Below are 11,885 nucleotides of genomic sequence, written 5' to 3'. Positions count from 1 at the left end.
TCCCACATATAATACTCAGACTACCATCCTGGGGCAGGGTTGGTTTTGGAGTGGGAGGGGGGTAGAGGGTGGAAAAGCTGTTCTTACACAAGTTACATGCTGTAGTATTTAGGTTCAGGTGTCAACCTGGCCAAGTGATAGTGACCAGTTCTTCTCTTGCTCTGGACTTAAATCATCAGCATGTGAACTCCATCTATGGCTGATTGCATGTGCTGTTGGCTTAGGAGATTGCCTTCCACAATGAATGACATTTAATTTAATTAGCTGGAGGATAAAAGAAAGAGGTCAGAAGAGAGCTCAGTACAGTCCAGCAGAGCTCAGCACAGCACAGCACAATGCAGCTCAGAGCACAGAGATGGTTTAGACCCAGGTGTTTGAAGATGCAAAAAGGAACTGCCCTGAGGAAAACTGTTGAACCCAGAAGCCATGAGAAAAACCCAGCAGATGTTACCATGTGCCTTCCCAAATTAGTAAATTTGTAACTAAATAAATCCCCTTTATAAAAAGTCAGTCCATTTCAGGTATATTGCGTTCCAGCAGCCTTAGCAAACTAAAACAGATTTTGGTGCCAGAGGAGTAGGATGCTGTTGCATTTCCAAGTACCAAACATGTTGGGATGACTTTGTAAATGGATAAGGGGAGGATTCTGGAAGAATTGTGAGGTGCTTGATAGAGAAAGCCTAGATTGCTTTGAAGAGACTGTTGATAGACATATGAATTCTAAAGATAGCTTCCATTGCAGATTGGAAGGAGGGTGATCCTTCATTTGAAGTGACAGAAAAATTGACAAAATTTAGTCCTGGTGCTGGATGGAGGGGAGAATTTAAATGCAATGATCTTGAATACTTAGCCTTGTTTCTCCTTGCATCTTATAGTAAAATGTGATGAGAGGGATAAATTAAGAACCAAACTTTTGGGTGCTAAGAAACCAAAAATTGATAGTGTGGAAAATTCTGGGCATCCAGGAAGTGAAACCCCAGTCAATAGTGCCCCACATGAGGATTTAAGCAAACTTGGAATCAGTCAGTGATTACAAGACAGTCATGATTGGAGTTGCAGTTATCCAGAAAGGATTTGTGGACAGTCATATTGTCTGATGGCTTTGATCCCTGTATACTACATGCCAAGTCAACAAATTTTTTGCAAGGCCTGAATAAATGGAACCACTGCTATTCTGGACTGGAAGGGAGAGCAAATTGACAGAAGGAAGAATAACCTCAGAGGCAGAACCATGGAAGGTAAGGTCTGAAGCCAAGAAATCTCAGGCTGGGAGGGTAGATTCACTTGCACATATGGAGAGGTTGAGTTTGTCCCAGAGGCAGAGAGCAGACCTTCTGCCTTAATGTTCAGGAAGTTTTCTGGTGCCCCAGGCCTCAGAGAGATAGAGCACATTCCCCAGTGGCTGGGGGAGCCTGGCTGACACCCCATTGTTGTGAAGGGATTGGGCATGGCCCCAGAAATGGCATAGAATCTGGTGCTACCAGATACCTGAGGAGGATGGAGCTGAGGAAAAGTGGTCTCCCCAGTGTTCACCAATGTTGCAACCCTCATCCCAATGTTTGGAGAGAACAGGGCTGCTGCCTAGGACTGTGGAAAGGGTGGACTTACTGCTTTCTAAAGCCTTGAGGATGCATGACTCTCAGACTTTGAATTCTAATGGAGTTCACCCTGCAGGTTTTCAGAATTGTTAGGTCTGGTAACCCCTGTTTTCCTTCCAATTTCTCCCTATGGCAATGGGATTGTTTATCCTATGACTGTTCCTCCTTTGTAAATTGGAAGCAGATAATTTGCTCTGAGTTTCACAGATCCACAGCCAGAGGAGAGTTCTGCCTTAAGACATCCCATGCCTGTAACTGGTTTTGATGAGATTGTGCACTATTTTTGAGTTGGTATTGTATTTGTATTGTTATTGGAATGGTTTAAGGCTTCTGTGATATTGTGGTTAAATGGGTGTATTTTGTATATGGAAAGATTTAGTGCATTGAATGCAGGACAGATGAGCATTTAGATGAGAAAAATGACTGTTTTGTTTTCTATTTAGAAACTGTGAAAAATGTCTGTTATTGTATTCTATTTAAAAGTTAAGTATGGTTTAAAGTGATGTGTATAATTCCCAAATTGACAAGGGGTGGATGCTATAGTACTTAGGTACCGGTGTCAACTTGTACGGATAATGGTGCCCAGTTCTGTTGCTCTGAACTTAAATCATCAGTATGTGAAATTCATCCATGGCTGGTTACATCTGTGGTTGGCTAAGGGGAGTGCCTTCACAATGAGTGATGTTTAATTTAATTAGCTGGAAAATTGGAGAAGTCAAAAGAGAGCTCAGTAGAGCCCAACAGACCTCAGCACAGCCCAACACAATGTAGCTCAGAGCTCAGAGCCAGTTCAGACCCAGATGTTTGGAGATGCAAAAAGGAACCACCCAAGGGAAAGCCAATGAACACAGAAGGTGGGCAAGATGACCAGCAGATATTGCCATGTGCCTTACCAAATTAGTAAATCTGTAACTAGATAAATCCCCTTTATAAAAGCCAATCAAAAAAAGAGAAAAGAATAACAAAATAACAAAACAAGATAAAAGAACAAACAAACAAAAAGCCAATCCATCTCAGGTGTATTGCATTCTGGCAGCCTTAGCAAACTAAAACACATGCATAACAAATTTCTGTAAATAACTGGGGTTGATGAGGAAGGAGCAAGGATAAAAAAGGAGAGTATATTTTTCAAAGCAATGAAAATACCAAATCGAATAATTATTCTTGTCCTGAGAAATCCCTTGCATCCTTATCACTAATAATTTATTAACTGACTTGAATCTTTTTTTCTATAATAGTATATCCAGTTCTGCTCTCCAGACCTCATTCTAAACACTGTGCTGATCTTTGCATAACTAACGCTTTAGGCTCCTGAACAGAACCCAAGGACCTTTCATTTACCAAGATTCAGTTTTGCCAGAAGGCTTTAGCAGCTATAAATAGACATTTTTCCTTTTATACAGATACTTTCTTTAATTTTCAAAGTTGGGCATAAGGAAGACTTTGACCAAACCGTGTTCCTGTTATTGGTGGCTGACACACATCATTATTATTTTTTTATTTTTATTTTTTTCACATTAAACTTTGTTTATGACAGAAACAGTCTGTGACAGATTTTTGATCATTGTTTCCATTTAAGTACTGGTTTTAAAAGCTAATAACTTAAAACTGCCACACAAAATCAAATGGTCCACAAAACATTCTTTTCCTTCTGAAGATTTTATGATGCATTGTTATCATTAACCAGTCTTTTACTATTAAACTTAAATGGCCAATTGAGACAAACATTTCTGAGACTGTTTGTCCACAACTGATTAAGACAGTGGTGGTAGATGTTTTGGGTAATATTCATTTAACTTTCTGAGCTGTCTGGGCAGACTTGATGACCTTGCCAGCTCCAGCAGCCTTCTTGTCTACTGCCCTGATAACACCCACGACTGTCTCATATCACAAACAACAAAATGACTTGAGGAGGATAGTCAGAGAAGCTCTCAACACACCTGGACTTGTCAGGAACCGTATCAACAATGGCAGCATCACCAGATTTCAGGAATTTGGGGCCATCTTTCAGCTTCTTGTCAGAGAGCAATTAATCTTCTCCTTCAGCTCAGCAAACTTGCAAGCAATGTGAACTGCATGACAATCCAGTACAGGTACATAACCAGCACTGATTGGCCTGGATGTTCAGTATAATTACCTGAACAGTGAAGCCAGCTGCTTCCATTGGTGGGTCATTTTTGCTATCATCAACCATATTGCCATGATGAACATCATTTACAGACATGTTCTTGGCATTGAAACCATATTGTCCCCAGGAAGAGTTTCACTCAAAGCCTCATGGTGCATTTCAACAGACTTTACTTCATTTGTTATGTTGACTGGAGCAAAGATGACCACCATGCCCAGTTTGAGAACACCAGTCTCCACTCAGCCTATAGGCACAGCACCAGTACCAATGTAGACATCCTGGAGAGGCAAGTGCAAGGGCTTGTCAGTTGGACAAGTAGATGGCAGGATGCAATCCAGAGCTTCAAGCAGCATGGTTCCACTGGCATTGCCATCCTTATGGGTGACTTTCCTTCCCTGAACCAAGGCATGTTAGCACTTGGCACCAGCACACTGTCATTATTCCAACCAGAAATTGGCACAAGTGCTACTGTGTCAGGGTTGTAGCCAATTTTCTTAATATAGGTGCTGACTTCCTTAAAGATTTACTCATATCCCTTCTGACTGTAGGGTGGCTCAGTGGAATCTGTTTTCTTAACACCAACTATTAGTTGTTTCACATCCATATGTAAGCCAGAAGGGCATGCCCGCAGGTCTGTCCATTCTTGGATATACCAGCTTCAAATTCACCAACACCAGCAGCAACAATCCAGACAGCACAGCCTGAAATGCACCAGTAATCATGTTTTTAATAAAGTTTCTGTGTCCTAGGGCATGTGATGCTCACTTAATACTTGCCAGTCTCAAGTTTTCACAGGGAGATATCAATGGTGATACCATGTTCCTGTTCAGCTTTTAGTTTATCTAAGACCTAGGCATACTTGACAGACACCTTTCCCATCTCAGCAGCCTCCTTCTCAAATTTTTTGATGGTTCCTTTGTTGACTCCACCACATTTGTAGATATCATCAATTCTCATGTGATCTATATGCTGTCAGCTCTCAAATCTATAATTCTAATTGTCAAGTATAGTTTCAAAAATGTTAAAAATATCATTATCTTTTAAATTATGAGCATGTATCAGATTTTTATTTAATTAGTTAATGGGGAAACCAGCAGGATAATAAAGTTGGTTCTATATTGTCCAGAGTTTTAAGAAGAAACATTAAACAATATTAGAAAAACTTTGTCCAATAATTATTTCATGGGCTGCCTCATGAAATAATAAGCTTCCTAATACCAGAGGTGTTTAAGCAAAGTAACTGGAAGCTAATTTACTAAGAGTTTTCCTAACAAGAAAACTCTTATTTTAGATAAGAGAAAGAATTCAATAACTATAACAGGTTGAATTTCCTGAAAAGTAGAACCTCACATGGAGTTTAGGGTGCAGAATATTTTTAAGGAGTACCCTTGAGATGAATACTTGTGGAAGGAAGGGGACAAAAATCAAATTGAGCAGAAGGATTAAGTGAAGACATGTATGATTCAGGCCCAATGACCCCTTTATCAATTGACCCCAAGGGGAGTTGGGCTGTAGCATAGCACTTCAATGTTGCCCTGAGTTGGACTTGGATGGCCAAAATTTATACACACACATCAATCAGAATTGGATGTAAGCACATGGGGAAGGAGAACAAGATAGTTCTCTTTAGTTGAGGCAATACCTGAATGGGGGAAACAATTGAAAGCTGTCTGCTGACAGCATTTCCAGCAGCTGCAATAACATGCCCCTCATTGGAGGAAAATCAGAGTGCCACAACGCTATCCACCACAATAACCTATGAAGTCCAACCCAATTCCAAGATTCGCTTATTACATGAAACTTTTAATAAACCATTGCAATTGAATTATGATGGATTCTAAACTAAGCATGTAATATCACATGCATTTAAAGTAGATTCCATGATGAAAGGAATAAACTTTGTTTTAGTAGATGTGTCAATCATTGACTACAGAATCAGATTTTTTTAATACTGTCACAGATCTACATGATAATCCCTAGTACCAGATTTTACTATTGACTGTCTAAGCAAGCTAGAATATTCATAAATTCACATGAAGCCAGATGGCTTCCCACGTCCATACTTTTAAAAATTCCTGTATATTATTTATTCCAAGAAATGCACAAAATACACCATCATCATAGCAGAGACTCCTAATAAGTTTAACTGAGAAGGGAATCAAGGAATAACAGGTGTCCATTGCTAACCATATTTTGGGTTCAGCCTTGATTCCACATGTATTTGAGAATTACCAACAGAAACTTAAGTAAAGTTACTTCCTAGTAGTCTCTGAAAAACCAAGAATCTGAAATAAGGAAATCTCAGGAAAAATAACTAGCATTTTGGAAAGAAGAGACTTAAGCTTTGCAAAGATGATTAATAATTTGCTGAGGTGAGGTCTCTAAAAATTCAAATTTATAATACTGAATAAAAGTGTTATCATTTTTATATTAAGTTGATTAATATTTTTGAAAGTATATATATTTTTCTTTTTAGGCTGAAATCCCAGATGTAAATTTAAAATGAAAACATAATTTGGTCATTGGAATTTTTTTCTTGAGTGTGTTTGGGGGATGCTAAATGATAATTTCTTATTTTTTTTCCTTATTTTATAATTCATAAATTTCCTTTTTCTAGAAGTCTGTTACATTGCTTTTTAGAGTTTCCTGTTCTCTGCATATATATTGGTGATTGCCAGCTCTTTTTTACTTTAAATGTGGTGAGCGGGCACAGTTGTTTTGTAAATTGTGTCTGATAATTTCACTTTCTGAAGTTGGCATGGGTCTTTAATGTTTACATCTCACATTGCCATGCTTTCCCATGTGTCTGATTAACTTTGATTATTTGCTGATCATTGTCTATAGCAAATTATCTGTAGGGGTTTCCCATGGTCTACATAAATGAGACCTCCTGCAGAGTCTTTGCATTTGCTTTTGCCTGGATACTGGAGGGATATTACCTATTGGGAACACCCTCAGATTAAGTTCAAGGTTGAAGTCCTCTGGTCCACCAGACTTTGAACATCCAGGAGGCATGTTTTTGGCCAAAATTTCCCAGAGACTTTATTTTACTTTCTTTTTATTTTCTCCTTCTCTGCTCAACACCAAAGCAGCCTTCTCCATAATTCCTTTCGTTCGGGGTAAAGGTTGACAGGTTTATACCCAGTTGATCTTATCTGAAGGTGCATTGGGGGTTTAGGAGGGGTATTCCAGCATAATGGGAGAAAGATTTCTTCTGACTCTCCACCCTGAGGGAACTCCTCCATGATTCCTAGGAACCGAACTTCAGATGTGTGCTTTTGGCAAATTCTTCAGGGCAAAAATGTATTACATATTCCACTTATTTTTCTGGGTCCGATTTTTCCCTAAAATTGGGCTTGATTATACTCCTTTATTGTTTTTAGTTCTTCAATGATTTTGTGATTATTATTTTTATATTTTATTCAGCATTTAAAAAAAATCACTATTGTCTTTTTTATAAAGCATGAGCTGTATTCCTTTATTATTTTATTGACTTATTAGTCAACATTTTCCCTAATGATATATTTTTTATTAGGAGAGAAAGTAGTTTATTAATGGAAGGGATGGTTTTTTGAGGATGGGATATTTTTTATAATGGAAGGGAGCATGGAAATTCTAAGTTGAGAAGAGGAAAGGAGGTTAGGTAAACTAGATCCTGAATCCTTTTAGTCCACTGAAAAGAACCCATAAGATGGGTTCGATGACCCAGCCTCCAGCATAATGCCTGCTATAGAAATGGTAACCACTTTGAATTCTTTACACAGGAAATCAGAATATAAATAAGCAAACAAATATATATATTCAATCAATGATTTTTTAAAATAACAAATGAATCTATGTAATTCCCTCCTAAATGAGATTGTCATTTAGAACAGATAGGTAACACCCATTCATCCCATTCTGATTTCAAGTTATCAAACATGTATTCAATGTTAATTATGTGCCAAGGACTGCCAGGTCCTTGCTCTCAGTAATCTTCCAGTTTGCTTGATGAGAAGACTGACAGAATGGTAATAGCAATAATTTATCCTCAGAGCTACAATAAGAAAACTATAAGGTGTCATGGAAGCCGTCAGCAGAAAGGAAAAGCCTTTCAGGGGAAGTGGCATTTATATTGAAACCTGAGAGAAGGAAAAAAAATTGACTTGTTTTTGTTTTTATAGAAGGTAAAGAAGGATACGGTGGACAGGGATAAAGCATTTGTGAAGACTGGTAGGAAGGAGAGAGAATCTGGCCTACAGTCTGAAGTATAGTATGGGAAAGCAAGAGTAACTTAAGGAATGTCTAAACTTCAGGTTAATTTGCAAACTTTTACAAAATTACTCAGTTTCTTTCATAGAAATTAAAACCCTGACCAAAAATAAGACCAATAATCTCCTCCCTAGTACAGTAGAGGAAATATGGTGTGTCTATCTGTGCACATGTGCATGTGCATCTGTGTATGTGAGTGGGTGTTTTGTTTTTAGATAATAGTCCCGGAGTTTGTCCATAGAATGGCTCCAGATTCTGATGAATGTTAAGAACTAAGGAAGCAAAAAATTCCACTGTCATCCTACAGAGCACTTCCTAGTAAAACCTCATTTACTAAGGAAAAGTGGTGATTCCTGTGATAGCTTTTCATTACCCAAACCAGGGCATATAGAAATGAAGCAAGAGAGAATGGGAAAAAGAAAGTTCACAAATGAATGAACATACTACAAGTAGTGCATAGAGCTTCTATACTTGGAACCTGATAATAAAGTTAAATTAAGTTTCAAAACTTTAGTGTTTAATTCAATATCTATATTCTTTTTAAAACATATTTCTGGGAAATGTTTTTTGTTTAGTTATGAATAATTACTTTTCTTCTTCTCAAAACATTTTATCATCATCTTTGCCAGACTAAAAATTCAGTATGCTTGTGGCATTTTTACTGATGTAGAAATGGTAGCACATATGCTATTATTTTATCAATCTGATTTAAAGAGCAAAAAAATGTTTATATAGTTATCTCCACTGCATAAACCTTTTTATTCATGGCTCTTAGTAGAGAAATAACATCAGCAGCTACAAAATTACTTACAGAAATGCATATTTTATAGCCCATAATCAGACAATAGCTAGAACAATAAAGGAATCTTCAAAGCTTTTCAGTGAATAAAAACAAAAACAAAATAGAAATTTCTGGTTGAGCATGAGACTCAATAAGGGCAAAATATAAAAATTGGACAGCATTTTAGCTCTGTTCTCAGTTCTACCGTTAACTCACTGTGATCTGTATCAAATTCAAATGTCAAGACATATGAACACTAAGGGCCACCACACAATGTGAGTCTGAAATGTGTTGATAGAAGTTACTAGAAAGCCTTTTTCAAATTAAAAGAAAATTTCTTTTAATTTTGCAAATTAAAAGAAAAATATCTAAATGGGTGAAAATGTGCTCTCTATTCAATTATGATATCAAGGAAGACTTAATGGAATTATTGAAAGAACATTTAGAGGATATGTACAATTATTCTTTTTAGCCAGGGAAAATATATTTCATAATCCATTTCTCAATTTCCAAGAAAAGTTTCCTTTCTTTGATCTTTCTTTCTCTCATGATAATGAGGTAGATATCTAGCATTGAACCCTAAATTTCAAATGCTATCTCAATAGATTTACAAATAAAAATGTGTGTTCTTCTTTATAAAATGCTACCTTTGTTTTTAAACCATTTGCTTTCCTCAGTGTGTTTCTTGCGACATTGTACAGTGAATTCATATATAATTTGCGTATCCCTCTCATAGAGCATTGGGTTATGCTACCCCAGGTGCTTTTCTCCTCCAGTAATTATGGTTTTCTTAGCTTTCCTAGGCTCTCTTGGTTTGATATTTTTTTCCGGTTGAAACTCTTATCATCTTTTCTGTTAATATTTTCCACTATTGTTTCGCTTTATGTGTTTTTGCTGTCATTCTTGTATTTATGCCTTTCCCTAACTTAGTCTCATCAAATGTTAGTCCTCACCCCCCAAAAAAAAATCCAAGATGAAGTTTAAACTACTTTGGTTCCACTAGTTTTGTTTAATTTGTTTTACAGGGAAGAACAATAATAAGGATTTTAATGAATGGAATCTTAATTTCTCTGAATCCTTCTCTAAAGTGATAAAATGATCTAAATTATGAGACCTAAAGCTCTTAATTTATCATATACTAGAGTAGTTAATTATGTATGTTCCCTCTGATTATGATGATTTAAAAAGTTCTACAATAGAAAGGCCTATTTTAAGTCATGCCATATTAAAATATCTTTCTATACCAACCCAATGTAACCCTTTCCTGTTTTTAACTAAAATAGCATATGTTTTTTTGAAAGAAACATTTGATACTCATCAAAAGCTATTTTGTAGAGTAAGGTGTAGTTTTGAATATGGAAACACCCTACCCCACCCCCCAAATTAAGTTATAAACTCCTGCAAGCAGACGTGCTGTCTTGTGCTTTTGTGCACAAGCTGCCCCCTTAGAGTTTTGTTTCGTTTTCCTATTTCAAGGATATAACCCCAGTAGATTCTGATTTGGGATCATAAGTAGGTCCTGGTAATTATAGTTTTTAAAAGTTCCCTGAAAATTTGATTTGTAAATTATGATTGAGTGTAAACTTCCTTGTAAAAATGATTAATGCTAGTAACTCCAAATAATTTAAAAACCTCTTAAGAGATAGGCGAATGTTTGGAAAGAAGATGAGGGAAATAAAGAGATTAAAAATTGTTTAAATTATCTTGCATGGAATTTCAAAATGCTGAAGGATTTGGTCTACAGAATTGACGATGGCTTCATCTATATTTGTTTCACCTCTTTTCCGGACCCTAGCAATATTTCCCTTACTGAAAGGATTGATTCCACTCAATTCAATTGGTTCAATCCGATTCAGGTTGGTTGACTTTAGTTCAATTCAATTCAATCTAAAACAATTCAATTTATATCTGTATCTGCCAGGCACTGTGCTAGGCTATTGAGAATGCAAAGATGAATAAGACAATCCCTGTTCGCAAGCTTCTCACCACTTGCAAGAGAGACAAAGAAGTTAATACTGTCTTCGTTGATTGGTGCTTTAGTAGAGGTAGGTGCTGCATTCACACAGGCTTAATTTAGAATAGGAATTATGTTACTGATGTCTTTAAATTTTCTTGCCTGTGGTTGAATATATATGAAACAGGTAAACAAATACTAACAGCTACCTTTGGCAGGCTCCCAATAAGGGATGCAGTTCTGATAGATCACCTCAAGATGATTTTATGGAATAGCATGTGCCCAGTCTATATAGTAGAAATGACCATTAGCCTGCCTGTGAAGAAATGATTATTATGGAATGGTTCAAAGAAATGAAGTATGGCCTTTAAAAGATTCATAGATAATTATTGTAGTTAGTTAAATAAGTTAACTATTATGTAGCTGAATGTGATGGATGCTTTCAGGCATCATGAGAAATGAGAGTTTTACTACTAAAATGATGAAATTGATTTGTGGAAACCCCAATATGATAACCTCTTTCATCTCTCTCTTCTAATATGCCTAAGTATTCACAAATTCTAAATGCCTAGTGGCTCTTTACCACCGGCTCTGTCATCTCTTCCCTGGTAGCATGTATGAAGTAGAAAAATATAAGGGACAATTTTAGATAACTGTTTATGTAATCAGATCTAGACTTTGACTTGGAAAACTCTGGTCCATAGTTAGGAAATGATATCACATAATAAACATAGGTTAAAGTGTTTAGACTCAGGACTTGGTATATAAGTCCAGAATATTCCACTGTGACTTAATAAACCTAAACATCAGAACACCCAATTTAGAATCTTCTTTCCATCATTTTGTTTTGGACTTTCGGAGGAGATGATCTCAAATAGTATGATTTCTGCTATGGGAGAAGTGAGAATTCTTGGGCGGAATACAGGTGCTTTTAACATCTTGAGATGTGCAGTTTCCTCCACTATGTAATTAGGAAAGTGTTTGCCTCACTAGTATTGTTGATAATTTTATTTTTAAGATTTTTACATGGAGCTTAAATCTATTAATTCATGCTTTTACATCCTTAATAGTGTAAGCTTCAAGTGACCACAACTATGGGTTCTACATGTTACTAGATACAATAGGACAAAAAGGTAGAGGTGGTCAAATTAATTTGTGAAGTTGGTAAGACTC

The sequence above is a fragment of the Tamandua tetradactyla genome, chromosome 11 (assembly GCF_023851605.1).
Source record: "Tamandua tetradactyla isolate mTamTet1 chromosome 11, mTamTet1.pri, whole genome shotgun sequence".
Classification (NCBI taxonomy): Eukaryota; Metazoa; Chordata; class Mammalia; order Pilosa; family Myrmecophagidae; genus Tamandua; species Tamandua tetradactyla.
This window is presented reverse-complemented; position numbering follows the sequence as displayed.